Consider the following 19,849-nt stretch of genomic DNA (forward strand, 5'->3'; position numbering starts at 1 on the left):
CTGTGGCTGTGGGGGTCAGTTTGAGCTGGCTGGAACCGGCTGGAACCGGCCGTGTCTGTCACTGGCAGCCCTGGCCTCTCCTCACAGAGCCACAGTGCCACCCGTGTGCAGGCACAGACCAGGGTTTGAGGCTTTTTCATGCTTAATTTGTGTATTCCAAGACTCAATTTCTTTGAAAGAGTCGCCAGCAAGCCAAATGTGAAGTCTTAATGCCTTTTTATTTTTCAAAGGAAGATCAAGTTTCCTGCTGTAAGATTGGTTTCAGCAGAGACAGGTCACTCATGATAAATTTAACTGTAATCTGCTAAATATATGCTAATTCTTTGCTTTCAATGTATGAGCATTCATGCTTCTTACCCATTGGTGCTAATTATCTGACACACATTACCATAGAGCTGGAAATGCATGAGGTAGGTATGTTAGTGCTTCCTAAACTTTATTTCAGACAACTTTCCAGCTTACTCACCAGTAGGTAACTTTTATAGCTCCTGGACACAACTCTTGCAGAGTAACTCAGCTCCTTCGGTTTTCTCTGCAAAAATGAGGAGATGTGGGCCAGCTGGTCCCCCACTGCTCACTCTGGTGAAATGATATTCCCATCACAACTCCTGCTGTAATCACTTCCTACTAATCTTGCTCTCTCTCCTTCCCACATAGATTCTCCAGATCATTACACAGGTTAGCTCTCCCCTGCCTGCCCACCAGTCGCAGGATTCAAACAAACGAGCCTTAAATTATGCTGAGAATAAATGGAGATAAACAGCAAACCCAAGGAGACAAATAAGACAAACACCTTGAAGAGGAACAAGTAAGTGAAATACAATATGACAGGCTCAGGAAGATGAGACGGAATGATTTCCTGGAATGCAGCAGCAATTTCGTGCCAGCAGCGATGTGCTGGCTGTACTTGACCTTCAGTAACCTTTATCCCCGTCTCCTCCTGCTGCTCCTACAGCTTCTCAGCCCAGTTTTCCTCCTTTGCTGCTGCTCTTGTGGTTTCCCTGGTCGGGTACCTTATCTAACTGGTACAGATGCTGCATTTTCTGAAATCTGGCTCTTCCGGCGAAGGCACTGCAGCCTGCATTCCCTCACACCTTCCTGGCGTGGGATGCACCCTGGAGGCCCTGTGGTGAAGTGTGGAGGGAAGTCCTCTGTGTATCTTCTTGACAGATTTGGCCTGCCATTGCCACACATGGAAATTAATGTCCAACATCAACAGAACGATCCCTCAGGGAAAACCACTCAGAACTTTCTCGTGAGACCTAGAGGGGTGCTATTTGTTGGGTGTGGCTGGGAATTTTCTTCCCTAGAAGGTGTCAGTTTCTTTAAATTAAAACAGTTAATAGAGATGAATAAATGCCAATAATTCCTTGCTTCCTAGCATTTAAGCATTCTGATTTGACAGGCCTGAAGCAAGACTGAAATTGCTTGCCTAGTTCTAAATATCTGGTATACACCATTACAAAACATGTATTTTAAAAACTGAATGAAAATGAAATATTTTTAAATTAACAAAGTGGAGACTTTATCCGGACATGATTTGTTTTGGTATGCATGATTCTTATGCTGTTTTTATCCGATTTTGCTTCTTTGTCTCAGGCTGGGGAAGGAATCTTGAAAATACTGGCAGGACATGGCCTTGAGTAACCACCCCCACCCTTGTTCTCCCTCATTTGAAGGGAAATGTTCAAAATCAAAGGGTTTGCCATGTTATATGAAGCTATTGTCAAACAAATCTTGTTAGCAGAGACCACCAGCAGCTTTGGGAGGAAGCAAGTATCACAAGCCCAGTGATGCTCAATATTTTAAGAAAGAAGGTTGGTTTTATGTTTGCCCTGTGTCTTAGGATATCAGTTCCTTTTGGCAATGCACAGAGGCCAATGGCAATAGCATTGAGTATCTGTGTGAGTATTTCATTATATATTTGTTTCTGTACATCTTCTAATCCTGTTCTTGAAATATCACTGTAACTGTGTTGTTTGGTCTCAGTATGCTCTTGTGTACTCTCATGCAGTGTAATATCAAAACATTTTCTGTTACTAAGAACAGTGTGTGTTGTGTTAATGCATCTTTGTGTAGGTAGCACTCCCCTCTGTCTCTTCTCAGCCTGTCAGGAAAATAGTTTGATTATTTTATAGAATTTTTGCTTTGTTTGAAGAAATTATTGAGGGTCTTTCAGCTGGAAAGATGAGGTTTGCACTGAAGTTTGCAATTGAATTTGTTTTTCTCTCCTCAGGGACTAAGGTCTACAATCCACATCCAGCTCTTCCAAAAGAAATCTCCTCCTATCTGGAGTTTCTTGCTTGTTTGCTGGCAGATTCTCTGTTTGGAGGAATGTGGCTATCTTTGGAGGTCTTGGTCAGAGAAGGAGAAGAAGGTCTCACAGGTAAGCGGGGCCAGTCCTGCAGCACACTTTGAATTTCAGGGTAGTGACCTTGAACTCCTCTCTGCTCTGTGGGGAGCCAGAGCACTGGAGTGAAGTGTGTGCTGTGACCTGCCTTGGTGGTCAGATGAACTCTTATGTATAGAAACACTTGGTATTTTTTTCACAATATATAACTTCACTTTTAGACCTGAGTTGAAGTGATGTAAATGCCACCATTCATGACTTCAGACCTGTTAATTTACTGAAGGTTTTTTTGTGTCCTCTTTTTCCCTAATTCCTGTTACCTTCATTTGAGTACAGGAAATTTTTGTATGGCCTATAATGAATGAATTTTGTACAGCGGGTGAGAAGTAATTCATTTTTACAGGGTAAGTCCAAAACATGTTTTTAAATTGTCTTAAGAGTAATATAGTCCAGTAAACCTATATACTGGGGAAACATAGTATATGACTCTCTCTCAAAATGGAATAATTTTAGAAATGCAAATAGTGTAAGACTTTTATTTTCCTGGTTTACTTGTGAAGTTATTATTTATTGTTTTGACTTCAACTGAGGCCATGCTTCCGTGATATATTTTGCTTTCTGGGTCCTACCAAAGGTCTCCAAAAACCTGCAGCCTCACAATGCAATGTACTGATTTGATACAAGCTCATTCTGTTGGTTCCATTTTATTCAAGCATTATTTATGGGTTTACTTTACATTGGCAAGTTTTAGGCTGGTGCAGATATAATCTTTTCTCTGCCAGATGATGACAGCTCAAAAATGTATCACAACTTTGAATTTGCAGGCTTTAGTAGCTTTAGTGATCTGCACAAGGAGTTATTTTCCTGCCCTGGTCTGGCTTGAATTTTTTCTTCTAAGGAGTGTAGTAGAGCTATGATGTGATATTAATGACCATGAGTGAAACCACAGCCTAAGTACTCGTAAGAACTCGCTGGCTGTGATTTTGTGGCTTGCTTTACAGTATCAGCATTTTCCTTAAAAGTTGAGCTGCAGCAGTCAAAGGAGTATGTCCAAATCCATCTTGTGCTTAAAAATCATAAAAATAGTGGTTTTACTTCATGGAGCTGTGGGCTTAGATTGGGAAAAAATATTCCTAATCCTTGGAAGGAGGATAAAAAGCCAAAGACCACTGACATAGCACCTTGTGATACCTTAACTAACCGCTTCCTAGATTTTGGCTGCCTGGCATGTGATTTTTGAACTCCTAAGGTTACAGAGAGTGCAATAGATAGTGATCAGGAGTGAAAAAAAATCCCATAAAAACCCACCAGATTTCACTACTTCACTATTTCACTGATAGCAATAGAATGTATAAAATGTCTTCATATGGTGTTAATAACTTATTATTTTGCATTCGTGTATGTTGTTGCAGGATAGCATGAGACCTCAACTTTCAAAATTAAATATTAAAAAAAAAATCACAGAGAGCTCATCAACAGCAGAGAAGTTATTTGCAGCATTCTTTGTGTAGAATATATGTATATTATCTTCACCTACTGTGGCATATCTTCTTCCATGCTTGTTATGTGGCTCTAGACTCCCATTAACTGAATCCCTAGTGGAAAGCCGTTTCCCCACATTATATTGTAATGCTCTTGTTAATGATAAATTGATGAAGAGCTGCTTTTTTAGATTAGGTGAGTGGTCCTTTGATAATGGGGTTGGAATCAGGCCAGAGGTTTTATACTACTTTGCCTGGAGGGTGAGAACCAACTAAAATATTCCTTTTTTCTCTTCTGCTAGAAAATGAGACAGCCAAAGAATTTCAGCTTTTAATTTTAAGAGAGCAGTTCAACACTAGTTTACATGGTGAGTATTTTTAGACTTTGTCTTTATCTTGCCCCATATTTCTAATAAATTATTAAAGAAAGGTACTTCTCATGTAATTAGAGAGCCAAGCACCTTTTAAACAAGATCAACTTCTGTATGTTTGAATTGACTGGTTTCGTTTTCTGTGGCAAAAGATCATAAGGAAAATACTTTTGCATGTTTCAAAGTTAAGATCAATTGTTATCCTATTCCAGTTTCAAATGCACTATATTAGTACTTTTGCTGTAGCACAAAACTGCTAGAATATTTATGATTTTTATTTTTACATAAAACCAGACATTTTGTGTTATTTCTTTCTTTAGGCAAGGAATATGCAGTGCATTCCTGCATCTATTTTTTGCTACTAGCACTAACATAATTGAAATTAAGTCAAAGTAAAATATATTTTTTAAGTGACACGTATTTTTAAAGTTTCCAGTCTTGGCTTGGATGGTCTTTCTCAGCTCCATATCTTGCCCTTTGGGAAACATCATGGAGTGTGCATGCTCATCACTTCTGATCATGATTTGACAAGGTCATGCCTTGGTAGGATTGGATTGCCTATTATTATCTGGATGTTGCTTTAAAATTTAGTGGTATACGGAAGAGAACAGAGTGAACAGTGGAATTTTGATGCACCAAATAGGTTTTGAAATATTTTTGCTTATTGCTGGTTGAAGGTGACTCCATGTTGCTTAATAAAGGTCTATGTCTAGTGGAGATATGGGATATTTAAGTGTGAACTTTATTAATGGAGATGATGGAAAGCAGTTTTAGGTTAAAATGGCAAAATTGGAATCTAGAATTTGATTCTGTCCTGCTTGAATGTAGGTGTTTGGTTTAGTCCTCTATGAAAAGCAAAATACAAAACAACAGAAAAAACCCTAAAAAAATAAATAATTGTGTCGCTTATTTTAGACATAAGTGTTTGACACCTCTATTACCCAGAGTTTCCATCACAGGAAAATGAGACTCCTTTCCCACTGAAGAATTTCTTCAGCCTTTTAGTAGAGGGCAGACTTACTCTCACCATAGGAAAATAGGCTTAATCTCACCATAGGAGAGAGTAATAAATCCCTATTTCCCTTCTGCTTTCCAATGAGCATTTGTTGTTGTCATCAGAAGGAAAATTTTGTTCTACATTGAAATATGTGTCCCTCAGCAAGGTCCATCTTCGGCTTTCAGTTGACACCCTGGCTAACTCATCAACATTTAGTGTCAAATCTCTTGTACAGACTTTTGTTTCCAGATCAGAGGAAGCTGCCTGGAATCCCAGCATCACCTGGTAAATCCCAGCAGCACCTGGTGTATGGGACTCATTGTGCTCAAGTGTCCCCATGCAAAGACAAAAGTGCATATCAATCTCCAGTCCTAATGGGGAGACAGTGGCAGTAGGATTTTGTCATGGCAGCTCTATGGAGAGCAGGAATGAAAGGTGGAAGTTCTGGGGCTGTTGTACTGTTTTTTCCCCCAAGGATTCAGAAAATTCTCTGCAGTCACAAGCATGCATCTTTGAGGCCATTGTATCCCATGACAAAGAGGAGATGTCTTGGTATAAGAGGGATCTGCCTGTTTCAACTGTGATAACTCTTCATTTTGCCTCTTCTAGGCAGGCTTTGGGTCCAGCTTTCACAGAATTGTTTTGTTAAGGTCATGCTCTCTGTGTTGCAGCTGGGGAGGTGTAAAGGCAAAAGATGTGTCTTCAGTTTCAAAAAAGAAATATCCTGTTTGGAATTCATAAGTGTGCAGTGTCTGAATATATAAAGGCTTTCTCCACCTGAGAGTTTGCCGTATAGGACAAACATTATCCTCTGTGCCCTTGCCCCTGCAGGGGAAAGGGCGCAGAAATCTAAATATTATGTTTAAAGTGATCCTGGTTGTTGAGAGCTAGAGTCAAAATACCTAAAAGACAGCTTTCATAAGTTGATATTTGTTTCAACCTGTGAAGAGAACAGTGGCTGAGTGCTTGTTAAAGGTATATTTTCTTTTAAGTTATATGGAGAGAGATGTCAACTATTTACCATAAATATATTTATACATTTGAATATATAAATGATACTGTTACTTACCTTTAGTAGGCTTCCCACTGACAGGTATGCTCAGAAAACATCTTTCACTAAACCTGAAATGTTGATATAAATATCTGAAGAAAAATACTAATCACAGAATACATTGAACAGACTTACTGATCTTGTATACCTGGAAAAAGATTTTCAAACAGACTTTGTCAGCTCAGCCTTGGCATTCCTTGTCAAACAAAAGCATGCCTAAAGACACATTTCAAAAGCAGACAATGCAGCACTTGCTAACCTGCAGAAAATCGAAAAGGATCAGGGAGGCAGAGAACAAACAGAATAGGTAAGCAATAAGAAATGGAACACAGTTCTAAAGAGCTGTTTCAGAGAGCCAAATATGTTTAAAGAAGCCTACATCAATAATTAAACATCAGTAAGTAAAATTCCAGTATACTTTTTTTGCCAGTATTGTTTTAAGATTTGTAATATAGAAATGAAATTATTGATTCTGTATCAGTAAGGAAACATAACAAGTGTTAGGAGAGGAAGAAGTGCAGGTGGGAGAATGAAAAGGAGACAGGAGTATTTTTAGCACAGTCTGTAATTCTAACTTTTCAGAATAGAAAGTCCACACTTCAGTACTCATCCACTTCAGTCAGTTGAAAATTTGGGTCAGGCAGCTGTTATCTAAATTGACAGCAGCTATCTGATTAAAAGTAAAATGCTCTTAAAAAAAAAAAAAAAAAAAAAAAAAAAAAGGAGGGAAAAAGGCTGTACTGTGTCACATTCACGCCACTCATGTTGCTTACGTTGTGTCACACTGTGCAGTGATTTGATGCTACATAACACAACATGACATGAGTCACACAGTTCACTGCTATCCATATTACACTCAGGTAGTTTGGCATAGCTCTAACTTTTGCTTTACTCTCATTTCCTATTCAGTGCACTCCACTTAGACACTTAGACTGGTTGGTTAATGCGGACAATTGCTATACACTCAAAACTAGAGTTCCCTACCCAAATACATTTTTCATTCGATATTAAAGTGGTAACTTCAGTGGATATCTTCTGCACATCCATATGCAGCTCCTTTGCTAAACATAGGAAGGGCATTAATGGCAACTCACACCTGAAAGGGAGGAGTTAAGGGGAATTTCCCACAGGAAATACAGCTGGTATCTGTGGCAATGATTTTCTGAGTTGAAGAAATACTCTCTAAATGGAAAATAATTTGACTTTTTTCTGCCACCAGAGATGTTCCCAAACGAAAACCTCATATTAACCTCCTGGTCTCTCCTTCAATTTCAATTTTACTTGAATACCTTTCTGTTTCAGAAGGATGAGAAATTTAATTCCAGATCTCAGTTTGTAGTAGTCTGAACTAAAACTCTCCATCTCCAAATGCTTAAGGCATTTCCAGTGCTTCCAGAGCTGTGCACTTCAGGTTTAGCTGTCTTTATTGGATGTTTCCCCAGAATAATATTCTGTTGTCTTTGTGGTCACCCACCTCAGACAATGAGCATCAACCCCGGAGCACAATTAAATTGCATTATTGCTTCCAGTAATGAACTCTCCTCTGCCTGTCACCACATCTCATACATCTTATCTTTGTTCTAAACAGAAGTAGAGGGGAGCACAGATTACTAGGCAGCTTTGATGAATTTCTTTCATTCTTGTTGACAGCATCCTGAAGTTCTAGATCCACTTAGCACCTCCAAAGAAGCGATAAGTGATTTAGCTTTTGGGAGACAAATTGGTTCTATTAACTCTGAGTGCCATATTTAACAAAAATAACTCATTAGCTGTGCATTATGATTCACTAGGGTGCTTTGCCCTTGGCTAGATCCCAAAAAACCACATTTGTGTACGAGTGTTCCTATTATGGGGTGTGAGACTTATTAATGGTAGACCATATGCACCAGTGCATTCTTCTCTTTTTCTTTCTAACAAAGCAGCCTTCCTCTCACAGATGAGAAATGACCAGATTTTGAAGGGCTAAACCTATTCTAATGTGATAAAACTTGAGAGACCACAGCAATCAAGCTATCATTCAGCCTTGGCCTACTCAAAGAAAGTGGCTTTCCTGCGGATACTACTTGAACCCAATATTCTTTTTTCCGCATTTAAGAGAAAACAGGGAGCCAGAAGAAGAATTTAGGTATGGACTTGGCTTCTGCTGCTAAATTTAAGTGTGCTGGAGAGCAAAAGTCCTCATTCCTGCAGTTCCCTTTTGAAAATTCTGTAATTCACAAATTGCTTCTGCCTCACAAATTGCTTCTGCCCCACAACTTGCTTATCACACCTTGATGAATTGGATTCTTCACGATGTAGGAAAAGTGACATCTGATACCATAAAACATGTAACTTATTTCTGTGTGTCTTTAAGAGCTATTTGTGTAGGTACACACCATTCCAAAAGAAAAGAAATGGATGATGTGAAAAAAGCTGGAGTTTTTTCTGTCTTCTAGGGAGCAGGCAGGCAAAACCCATCTTTCTCATCTATCTAGGGAGGCACTGAGAGTGATGGCAGTGCCAGAGGGGCAGCTTGGGCATTGACAGTCTTTTCCCTGCTCCACTACAGGCTTCCCATGTGGCCTTTGGCTGGTTTTTTGGGGGCCCACCTGCAATGGTACCGTGAGGACTAATTCCTGGGTCCTGCACCTGGGTTTATGATCCCATATTCTTCACTGACCTCCCCGGCCCTGTGCAAGCATTCTTCCTGCTGTGGACAGAGGAGGAAATCTTCCTGTTTCCTCTTCTGTATTTCTGATCCTCTTTGTCAAAAGACTTTTACTTCTGCTGCTTAACTCTGTAACTGGAGCTTTATGTCTATGCTTCCCTTCCCTATTCTCTAAGCACTTTGGCTATTAATTGAGTTTCCTAGTGTAGTAAGCTGAAGTTTTTCACCACATAAATGATTCATCCAAATAAAGTGAAGTTATTGAGCAAAAGTTAAATTGGGCTTTAATTTGCCTCGGGTCTCTTTTGAGCCATCTCCTTGGTTGCTCCTTATTGTGGAAATGTTTCCCTCTTTGTGATTTTCTTTAAAACAGTATTTGCTAAAAAGAACAAATTCTGTTCTTTGGGCACTTGACAGCTGGTGCCAGGTTCAGGACATGTCTGTCTTTTGAGGAAGTTGCTTCATGGATGTGTCCCTTGTATCTTTATTCAGGTCTGATGGCTGAAGGGAAACATGGGAAGAGTCATGGACAGCTGTGGCAAAATCCTGCTTCCTTCATTTTCTGCAGTACCCCTGCTTCAGTCCTGTGGCCAAAGGGATGGACAGGTTGTCTTCCATTTGCAGATCATTGTGCAGATAATTAATGCTTTTGTCACTGGCCTTCCCAAGGACACCTATTCTGTAGCCTGTCCTCTAAACCCTAGCTAAACCTGGAAGTGGGGGTCCTTTAGGTGCAAGTATGAAATGTGCTGTAAAATAAGATGCAATAGTGAGAGGAAAATAGATAGAGGGATAGAGATTAGTCATATCCTAGTTTTGACAGGCTTGTGTGAGCAAAGGCTGTTGCAATATCGTGAGGCAGCTGCTTCTCATGGTGTGGCATGTCATTACAAAGATTCACACACAGACTGATACTTCAATACCCTGTCACCTTTGCTTGAAAAAAAAGGTCATATTCTCTGCAAGACAATACTGGATTCATCACTCAATATTTTATACAATTAAAATATTTAGCTAAGTGGCACAGTGTATTGCAGAGATTGTTTTTATGTATGTGTGGGTATAAATAAGTATAAGTAAACAAGTATTAGTGGTGCAATAGCACTGAATAATTTATCCAGACCAAATGAATTATTTTCAGCTTCTTAGTCCTGAGAATTTCAAACTGAATTCCTCAGGTTTGTTTACAATGTTCTTTTTTAACAGGCATATTGCAGTAATAGCTGTGGTGTCTCACAATATCTTAGCTAGCTTAAGGATACAGTGGGTGGAGAACTTGCCCATTTTCCCCACTTAGATCATCTAGTCTCATCTGCAAAATATAGTTTTTTCTTAATTGATAAATTTCATTTGTATGGGTCTCAACTTCTGATGGAAATGGTTTAAGTGTTTAAGACCAAATTAATGCAGAGCCTGGAGAGTCTGTGAATACTAATAAAGGCTCCAAATTTCAAAGGGAGGATGGGCTGATCAGAGACAAATTGACATGAGGAGCAATAACAGCAGTACTGTAAAATGATTTAGAATGCTTCTGCACAGCACGACTTGCACAAGATACTGCAGTAGCACCAGAGCACAGATAAGAGCTTGCAGGGTGTGATGTTTGCCAATGCAGTGTCAGTACAATCAAAGATTCCCATCAGGTTATAGTAACCCTTTGATTTTGATTCTCCCCTTTGCTTCAGTGCTTGCCCTGGGCTGCACCAGATCCATCTGGCTACCTGTCTTGCTTTTGCCACCCATCATAAGGACTTCTGCCAACTGCTTGTCTCTCAACATGCTGCATTTACTACCCCTGAAAGCAGTGCCTTCTGCTACTCAGGGAAGGAGAGCACTGAGGAGCAGTGAACTGGCAGATTGACAAATAAGCTGAGACTGACCCAGGGCTGGCACCCTCCAGAACTTGCTTATATTTTTGTGTTCGGCACGATCATCTCTAAGTGTGGCCCTGATTCCAGCTGTCATTTTAGGTCAGATGCATAATATCAGTTTACAGAACAAGTGTAGTTAAAGGACCCTCGTCCATCATAGACAGATGGAGGAAAAAAGCCCAAAAACCTTACAAAGAAGCAAAGTAGGTATCAGCAATGCCTGGGACATACTATGACTCTCTGGCACTCTTTCAGCACCAGAAGCTGGGCGGTGCCTCCAATGGTGATGGTAACTTCAACAACAGTCATCTGTGAAACTGCTGTGCCCTGAAGAAATTAACCTGAATATCTTGTCAGCACAAAAATGGGGAAATCATCTTCACTAATACAACTTGTGATATATTTGCAAGGTAAATAATAGAACCCAAAGTAACTGTACCAAAAGGCAAAGCATTACAGTGAGCCAACCTTATGTACAGGCTGTCTGAGAGCCTTCCCTTTATCAGGAATTATCTTGTAAACAAGATACCCTCCCTGTGAAGGGACTGATGCTAGACAAGGCAAGAACTAAATAATTTATTTCTTTTTGACATCACTTTAAAATAGGTTGAAATTACTCTCTCTGTAAAGGAGGCAAAAATTCTTGATTTTCCTCCTCTATGTATCTTTCATCCAATTTTTGTTTTTGTAGAACTTCCCAAGAACAGTGGACTCATGCTGGACAGCTTTGTGCTTCCTTAGCAAGAGGAAATGAATGTTACACATCCTCTGCTTACACTAGTCCCTCTTTTCCCCAGCTTTTTGACTGCCTCTGACCACATACTGCTGGAGTGCTCTTCAAATGCCTCCTGCCCCACTCATCTGGCAAATGGTGCACTTACCACAAGGTATTTTCTGCTTGACCTTTTGTGGATGATGACAGTAAAGTAAGATAACTCACCTCTCCATGGATTCTCATTAGGTAATTCAAGCGAAGCTTTGCTCTGTGGCTGCACAGTTCCTTCATGTGGGTTTGTCTTCTGCAGTCTCTGTGTGTTGGTCTCTTGGGCTAGAGTTGGGTGGTGATTGCTTATTTCACTCGTTATGACTATAGATCTTGTCATATTTTGTCAATAGTGAATAGTTAAATCCAGGGAAAATAAGGCAGTTTTGAAAGACTGTAATTACATATTTGTTCCAAGGCTCCCGCCCTTGGGTTTCACATGAGAGGTTTTAGACCATTATCCTGCTGTCTTTTCTTTTTTCCCCAGAAAGCTATTTCAGTGCCTGCAGCTCTGCTGCAGTCAGGTAGTGATTAGAATATATTGTCAAATCTTTTAGCTTGTTTTTTTATTATCATTGTTGTGTCACACAGCTCACCTGCCAACTTGTTTCTTGTTAACTCAAGTCTTCTCATCTGCTTCTGTTTCTGCACTTACTTGTGGGGAGATGAGGTGACTGGGACCGAATAGGAGGTAGCAGCGGTAGTTGAGGCAAGATGAAAATGAATGATATTTTCAAATCCTAAGCAGGGCTGCAGAGGCTAATAATTACATTAAAAAGGCCCTCTGCAGGTAGGTGCAAATAGGCTAGTCTAAACAAGTGCCACTATTTTAATGTGGGCTGTTCAAGACGATGTCATTACCTGACTAGACTGCCACCTTTCACCTCCAGCCATTGTGCTCTGTTAGATGGCACTAACAGGGAGAGTGAGGAACTTGTTTGCAGGGGATTTGTTGTCTCACGCTCAGAGGCAGCTGAGAGACTTGCCAAATGACAGGAAGACGCTTACATTCACAAGGTGTGATTGCCTAAGTGTTTGACTGTGTCTAATTAGTTTGCCTTTGCTGGTTGGTAGCTCCACAGTCAGAAGCAGATTGACTCTGCAGGCTTTAAGCAAAGAGGTCTGATTGGTGTTATTATCATTTGTTTATTTAAGTCTCCTACTAGCCATGAAATATTCCCTACAGTATGGCCCTTTTCTCTGTCTTTAAGAAAGCATTTTTATGGAATGTATTCTGATGAATATTATTTTCTTCCACCGTGTATCCACGACTCCTAGTTGCCTTGTAATTAGATTTCTTTTAAACATCTTCAGAACAATCATTAGAATTAACTTTTTGAGCTTTAAATATGAGCAGTATCTGATTACCTTCAGATGCAGGTGATGGTAGCTTGTTTTTATCATAATAACACAGATTCTGTCTGCCTCTGTATATGAGTACCTGTTTGGCCAAGTTTCTCTAGGGATAAAGAATCAAAACACTTATCTTTTTCCCTAGCAAGTAATTCCTACAATAAGAAGAGGCAGGAGAAAATCCCCAAAACTTAAAAATAGGCCTTGAAAAACCTGATGAAATAATAGGTAGACCACATTTAAAATCAAGAAGGGTTCTTTGAGTATGCACGAACACAAAAACATCTTTCTCAATGCTATTCTGCTTGGCTGTACCTTGGGGGTTCAATTCCATTGGGTAGGTTCTAGGGAATTAGCTACCCTATGATGGGGAATGAGACCCAATTCTCAGGAAAAAAAAATAATCCAAGAGGGGAAATAAGTTTTGTCTGTAAGGGAATTCCTTTACCTTCTTCCTAGGGTGTACTGGCAGGCAACCTTTTAACTGTGTCTGAAAAACCTTCTGGGTTTGGAAGGGTTTGGTGTTCATGTCAGATGTTCCTCCCAAAGATGCCACAGCCTGATCAGAAAGGGAAAGAAAAGGTCAATATCCAGAGTCTCCAGGGCTGCCTTGGCTGTTGACTTTGGCCAATGTCTATTCTTTCAGTGCTTTGTTGTTACCACCTTGTGCAAAAGTCAAAGATAGGAACGTGTCTTCTCATTTGAAGGGCATCCTACATATGTGGCTGTTCTGCTTGTTCCTTTCTGAATTCTGTTCAGGCTCCATAGTGAAGATTTCCACACTGCCTAAGAATTTTCTTTGGTTTTGAATACCATTTTTTTCCTTTTAACTATCGAATAGACTGGCTCCTTCAGCATTTCCTAAAGACAACTTAAATTATCCCCAAGACTGTGGCAAATTGTAGCAGCAATCCATAGTATGTAACTGAAAGAAGAGGTCATTATCCTATCTGTGAATGGATAATCAGATTAAATATGCCTATCTAGATATATCTTTCTCTGCTCCGTTATTCTTAAATGTTCCTAGTAATAAACCCCATCTTAGCATCTCATTATGTGATGTAAATTTTATAAACAACTGACATTGTTCTACCCACAGACATTATTCTGAGTCAGTTAAAACACAAAGGAGCACGGAATAAGCATTCTGTCACAGATCTGTAAATCGCATTTCAGGGCAGCCCCTTTGGTTTATGGGGGCTTCTCCCTTTTCCCTTGGGAAGTGAGAGGTGGAAAAGGAAAGTGTGTCTGTGGGGGATGGTGGGTGGGTTTGTGATGTGAGGGATGTGTCTTCACATTTCTAGCTGGGTGCTGTCAACTGGCTGATGATCTTAACAGGTTCAGGATGGACATCAGAGGTCAGGTAACTTATTTACCCTAATATTAAGAATAAATGATTTAGAAAAACTAAAAAAGTTTTAAATATTCTTTTTAATCAGGAAATTAAAAGGCTTTATTTTGCTATAAGCTGGAAAAGTCCTCTTTCTTAATCAGGCTTTCCTTCAGAGCTTTGCCAGACTGCTACCTATTCCAGCCATCCCTAAAATCTTCTAAGTTTCAGGACTACCAGTTTTCATTTCTTGGTTCTGAACCCCCCTTGAGCTTCCATGATCTGCTGCAGGAGGGTGCAGAAAAGAAGTGAACCAATGTCCTCAGTTTTGCTGACATGATGAATGTCTTTCAGCTACCTTGTTCTGTGAAACAGAAATCACAAAGTTGCCCCTTGAATTCCCGTGTGATAAACCAGCATGTTGCTGCATACCACCAGGCCAGACTTGACTAAACTTGTATAATCGTAGTACCATGTATCTTATCCTAAGTCTTGAGAGATTTCTCAACAGTGGAGAGGAGTATTCTAAGATAGCAGCAGAAGAAAAAATAATCTATCATATGACCAGATAAAAAAACCCAAACAACCTGATATTTTCCAGAGATTTTAATAATTGTCACTTCTCTGCAATGTTACACAACTCCTCTGTGCAAGTGGACCTACTGGCAACTTTCTATTTACATTCCAGCACCATGGTTCTACTAAACCCCCTTATCTTAACTTCACTAATTTGCCTTGTCAAATGAGCATGATGAAACAAATTCTAATTACACTGAAAAATCTCTTAGAGCATTAGCACTGCTGCTGTGGTCTGTTCTTGTCCTGTTTTATTTGCATACTAATCCAATATACCTAGGCAGATGACAAAATGAAGTGTCTCCTAATATGTTTACAAGTTTTTCCTGTGAAGGTGCTGACTCAGCCTTGACAGGAGCTCCCATAGGTAGAAAGCTGGAAGGAGGAAACAGAAATCACATCACTCTACCTAAGAGTGGGTATTATCTTTCTCCTTTGACTTCCTAGCTTGTTTATTTGATCCATTAGGAAAATGGATAAATATTTTTTTTATTTTAGAGATAAGTCAAATAATAACATTGAGAGTCAAAAAATACAGTCATGACCAGTATTCCATATTTAAGTTTATAGCATCAAAACACAAAAAAAAAAAAAAAAAAAAAAAAAAAAGGAAGAAGTACAGTCTAAAAGGTAGAAATAAAAATAAAATAAATTAAACATGTCCCGCAATACAACAGTTGAACAGAGTTCGTAATAGTAGGAATTATGGAATAAGAGCTTGGCTTAATATTTGTAACTTCTTCCTTCTGTCTCAGTGTGTTCAATGAGTTTATGCTTATAAATTAATGTCATTGTTGTTTATTTTCTTCCTGACCAAAAATACTGATTTGTAAGTGTGCCTGGCTACAGAATTAATCTGTATCTAGCTGCTCTAAATGCATATTTACTTACTGAAGAAGAAAAAAAGGAAAACTATTGTAAAATTTAGGCTCAGAATATGGGAGACCCCAAAACCATATCTCTCAGAATTTGGTTTCCTGCAGGCATTACAACTTCTGTTCCACTGGAAACACAAAGATCAGATTAATAAGTTTTGCTTCACGTTTCAAAGCCATGGGATTGAGATAAAGAATTATGAAAGAAGGGAAAGACAATACCTCACTGTTTGGGGGGGTGGCTGCTAAAATGTTTTTCCCACTTGTCTTCACATGTGAATGATTTCTTGCCCCCTTTTTTTAATCACACCAACATGCACAGGCCGTGTCTTGAGACTATCATGGGAGTTAGCAAGTCTGTTCCTCTCTCAGTTCCTAATTGTCCTGGCAAAGTCATAGAGAACTCTTGGCCTAGGTAAGATCTTTAGCATCCTATCACAAAAGAAACAAGATGCAATCCTCGTTCCCTCCAATGTTCATGGCATAACTCTGGATGATTCAAATGCATCCAGGTTTAGTGTAGAGCAGTAGAGATAAAATGGCTGCACGTCTCGGTCACCCTGGAAAGCAGCAGGAATGGAATCAGCTGACTGGGAGGTAAAAATATTTGATGTCATGAATAGGTATATGTTTAAGTTAGTGTACTAACACACTCTGCAGTGTGCATGCTTAATAACCTAGGCTTACAGCTTTATCAAAAATGAATGTTTATTGGAGTAGAAAAGGTAGGAGTTGCTTATAGTGGTACCTGCCGAGAAACCATTATTCATTTGTATGTAAGCATGTCATGTAACCTTCACAGCAAAAGAAACACTTCATACCAGAAAAGTCATGGCATTTATTACAATTCAATAAAAAATATGACAGTAATATTCATAGACCAGAAAATTAACCCAGTGCCACAGTGCTCTGGGAGAAGAAGGGCACTTTTACTATCATAATGCCGCAGAGGACATTGGTCATAGGTGAGTAGTGGAGTCTGCAGATAACTGAGAGAATTTTTGATGTGATTGTGTAGCAGACATACAGGAGATGACCTGTGTGTTGGATCACAAGATGCACTGGCAAACTGTGACACATAAAGTAGAAATTGTATTATATTTTCATTCTAGTTTTTCAAAATTTTCATGAAATGCTAATTTTACTACAGATCCATTATTTATGAGACTGAAAGGCTTTTTTCCCCCCTCAATTCTGGAGGGATTTTATAGGTCTAAGCCCCATTTAGTGGTAATGGCAGATACCAGTACACAAGCTCTGTTCACTGGGAGTAAAATAGAAATAGTCTAGTGCATCTAATTAACTAATACTGAATCACTTGCATAGATAATATTTCCTGTACACTGGGGTTTAGTATTCTGGTTAAAAGCACAGTCCAGCATGCAGACTCCAGGATTGCATATCTAGCTCAATTATTCCACAGGGAAAATGGCTTTATTGTTTAAATTTAGATTGTTCATTTGCTTTCCTCAAGAACAGCAGAGCTTCTATGGTTCAGTAACTTAGCCCTGTTTATGTTACATTTTTACAGCAAGCAGCAGCTCAGACATGGCACCCTGTTACTCTACAGGCAAGGTCCAGGGTCCATACTTGGGCCTTTGGCAAGCAAGAAAGAGCAAGAAGGACCCTCAAAGGACAAGTGCCAGAATCTCTCCATTGCCCTCACTAAGTGAGGAAAGGGCTTTAATATCCCTATTGCTTCTCTGAAAATTATAAAAATCTACCTGTTTGTAGTAAAAGTATGGCTTTTATTCCTGTTACCTTCTAAATTAGCTGAACATCTTACCACTAAAGGCTAGTGAGACACCTACAGCAATGGTGTACTCTTATAGCAATGCTGTAAGATTTTCTCTCAGGGATTAAGGCACAGTCTTGCTTCCTTTTCCTTCAAACAGCTTCCCTGGTACCATCATATCTATTTTTTTCCTCTTTCTGAGGACTGGATACTATTTTAGTCAAAAGCATTTGAAGAGCTGTCACTGTAGCTACAGGACCATAGGTCAGCCAAAGAAAAGTGATGGCTGCAAAGAGTGACAAAAGACAGCTCAGCTGTGGAACCAGGACAGCATTCAACTTTCTGTTGCCCAGACTGCTCTTTGCAGAACATTTTTTATTAGGGGTAGAGAAAAAGTAGGGGTAGAGAAAATTATGCAATAGCTACTAACGTGTGAAAGTGGGTAGATAGGATCTCCTTTTTATCCATAAAGTAAATTAGAAAAAAAAAAAAAAAAAAAAAAAAAAAAAAAAAAAAAAAAAAAGCAAAGTATTTAAGTTTGTTACATGAAAAATGTAATGGTCTTATTTCCAAAGCACCAAGTGTCCCAGCATACTAAACAGGGGGTTATGTAAGAGGAGTAAATTCAAATATTTTTGAACTTCAGATAAAGTTTTGGTCACTGCAAAAACTTCTTGGCTTAGTCCTCTCTCAATAGATTTACAGTATCAGAGTTATGATGTAATTGGTACTACACTGACACATAATGTAAAGTGTTACCTACATTTAAAACTTGAAAATAGTATTTGAATTCCATATTCACAGGTAATAAGAGTTCATCTTCACGGTGGGGAAAATGAGTTTCAGAATGACAGCTCCTAACCTGGCTTTTTTTTTTCCAGTTCAGTTTATGGAGTTTTCTCAACATGGTCATTATTCTGTAGTCCTCATTCAAGCAAAATTCTTCCTGAAGTAATGAATATCAATGCAATTATAGCTATTGAGAAAGGCTTGTTGTTATAAATTTATATTTGTGTTTTACTCCCCACATTTCCAGAGCAAGCTTTGTCAAAAATGTTTCTATAATCCATATTAGTACCACCAGCATTATGGTTTGTCTGTGGTTCCATGTAAAATATTTAATTTAAAAATAACAATAATTGTCATTTCAACCTTTCCCCTGCTAAAGATTTCAGAGCACTTCCCAAAAGTTGGTTTATTAATTCTTTCTCACACAGTAGCAATTATCTGCCCAGGCAGGTACCTCTGGATGAGATACAAAGCCCCTTTAGAGAACACTGTCCATAGTACCATTGTGCTTTTACCTGAGAAAAAACCTGCACATAACAATTTCTTTGATGAATTTACAACAAAAAAAATCCACAACTTCCTGATAAAACATTTTTTTTCAGCCAGCTCTTCTCTTTACCCTTAGGTCATGTTATCTCTGAGCAACACAGTAAATCACAGGAATTTGCTTTTGCAGTGTCTTGATTTGACATTTAAATTATTCTCCTGATTCAGATCTTCTGACAATCTGGCAATAAGGTCGACAGTTGAGTCCAAATTTGCTTATTCTATGGCATTTGTGACAATCCCTGTGTGAGTCCTGCTCTTGTAAAAAACAGATTTTCTCATGACTCTGTACTGGCAGTCTGTATGGTAGGGATCTGTTTAAAGCTGGAGAGATCTCCCAGCAGAGGAGTGTGCAATCTTTCTGCAGTGCCTGTAGTAAAGCTTGGAAAGATAACCACATGTATTGGTTATCTTTATTCTTTCCTTAGAAACAAGCATATAAAGATGATGGACCACAATTTCATGTCTGTGGACAGAGAGGAAAGGAGGAGACATCGCTCTGATCATTCATTCATTCTCAAGAAGCAGAGATGAAAACTTTTCTTCCCTTTCTTCCCCTTGAGAGTTACCACTCGGGGCAGCTGGCAAGCAGCTGAGTTTTGTCCCCTCATGGCATGGTAAGTATCTGACAGTCTTACCTTCCTTTTCATTGCATGAGTGAGTGATTAGTGATCAAGTGGCTTTTTGGGGTTTTTTTGCAGAGTAATTAAAAGCTGCAGTATAATCACTTTCATAAGATTTAGATCCTGTTTGACATTTTGGTAAGAATAAAGCAAGCATTTTCTTGCTAGGACACGACTGGGAAACACTCTGCAGATAAATCAATGTGTAATATAAGTTGCTCTTTAGTAACTTTACAAAATGTTACTTGTATTTGAAATACCACATACTTTATGTTCTGTCTTTGGAGTTATATTGCAAGGTTTTCTATCTGTTTCCATGGGCTGAAAAAAAGACATGAGAAGGTAAAAAGCCATGCACAGAGCTAGGATTCAGAGAAAATACCTCAAAAGAACCCCTGCTAAAGCCACTTGGCTGCATGTTATTGTTATGATTATATTATGTTATTGTTATGGCATCATTGTGTCTTTCATATGTTAAGAACCAAATGAAA

The 19,849-nt window shown here is 39.0% G+C and overlaps 1 long non-coding RNA gene across 1 annotated transcript; it reads left to right on the forward strand.

Moving 5' to 3' along the window:
* The first annotated feature begins 2,240 nt into the window (after positions 1 to 2,240).
* On the forward strand, positions 2,241 to 19,346 carry LOC139798748 (uncharacterized). Its single transcript, XR_011726954.1, has 3 exons — positions 2,241 to 2,386; positions 4,134 to 4,199; positions 19,164 to 19,346. It is a non-coding gene; the product is annotated as an uncharacterized lncRNA (long non-coding RNA).
* Positions 19,347 to 19,849: the final 503 nt, after the last annotated feature.

Source organism: Heliangelus exortis, chromosome 8 (assembly GCF_036169615.1).
Source record: "Heliangelus exortis chromosome 8, bHelExo1.hap1, whole genome shotgun sequence".
Taxonomy (NCBI): Eukaryota; Metazoa; Chordata; class Aves; order Apodiformes; family Trochilidae; genus Heliangelus; species Heliangelus exortis.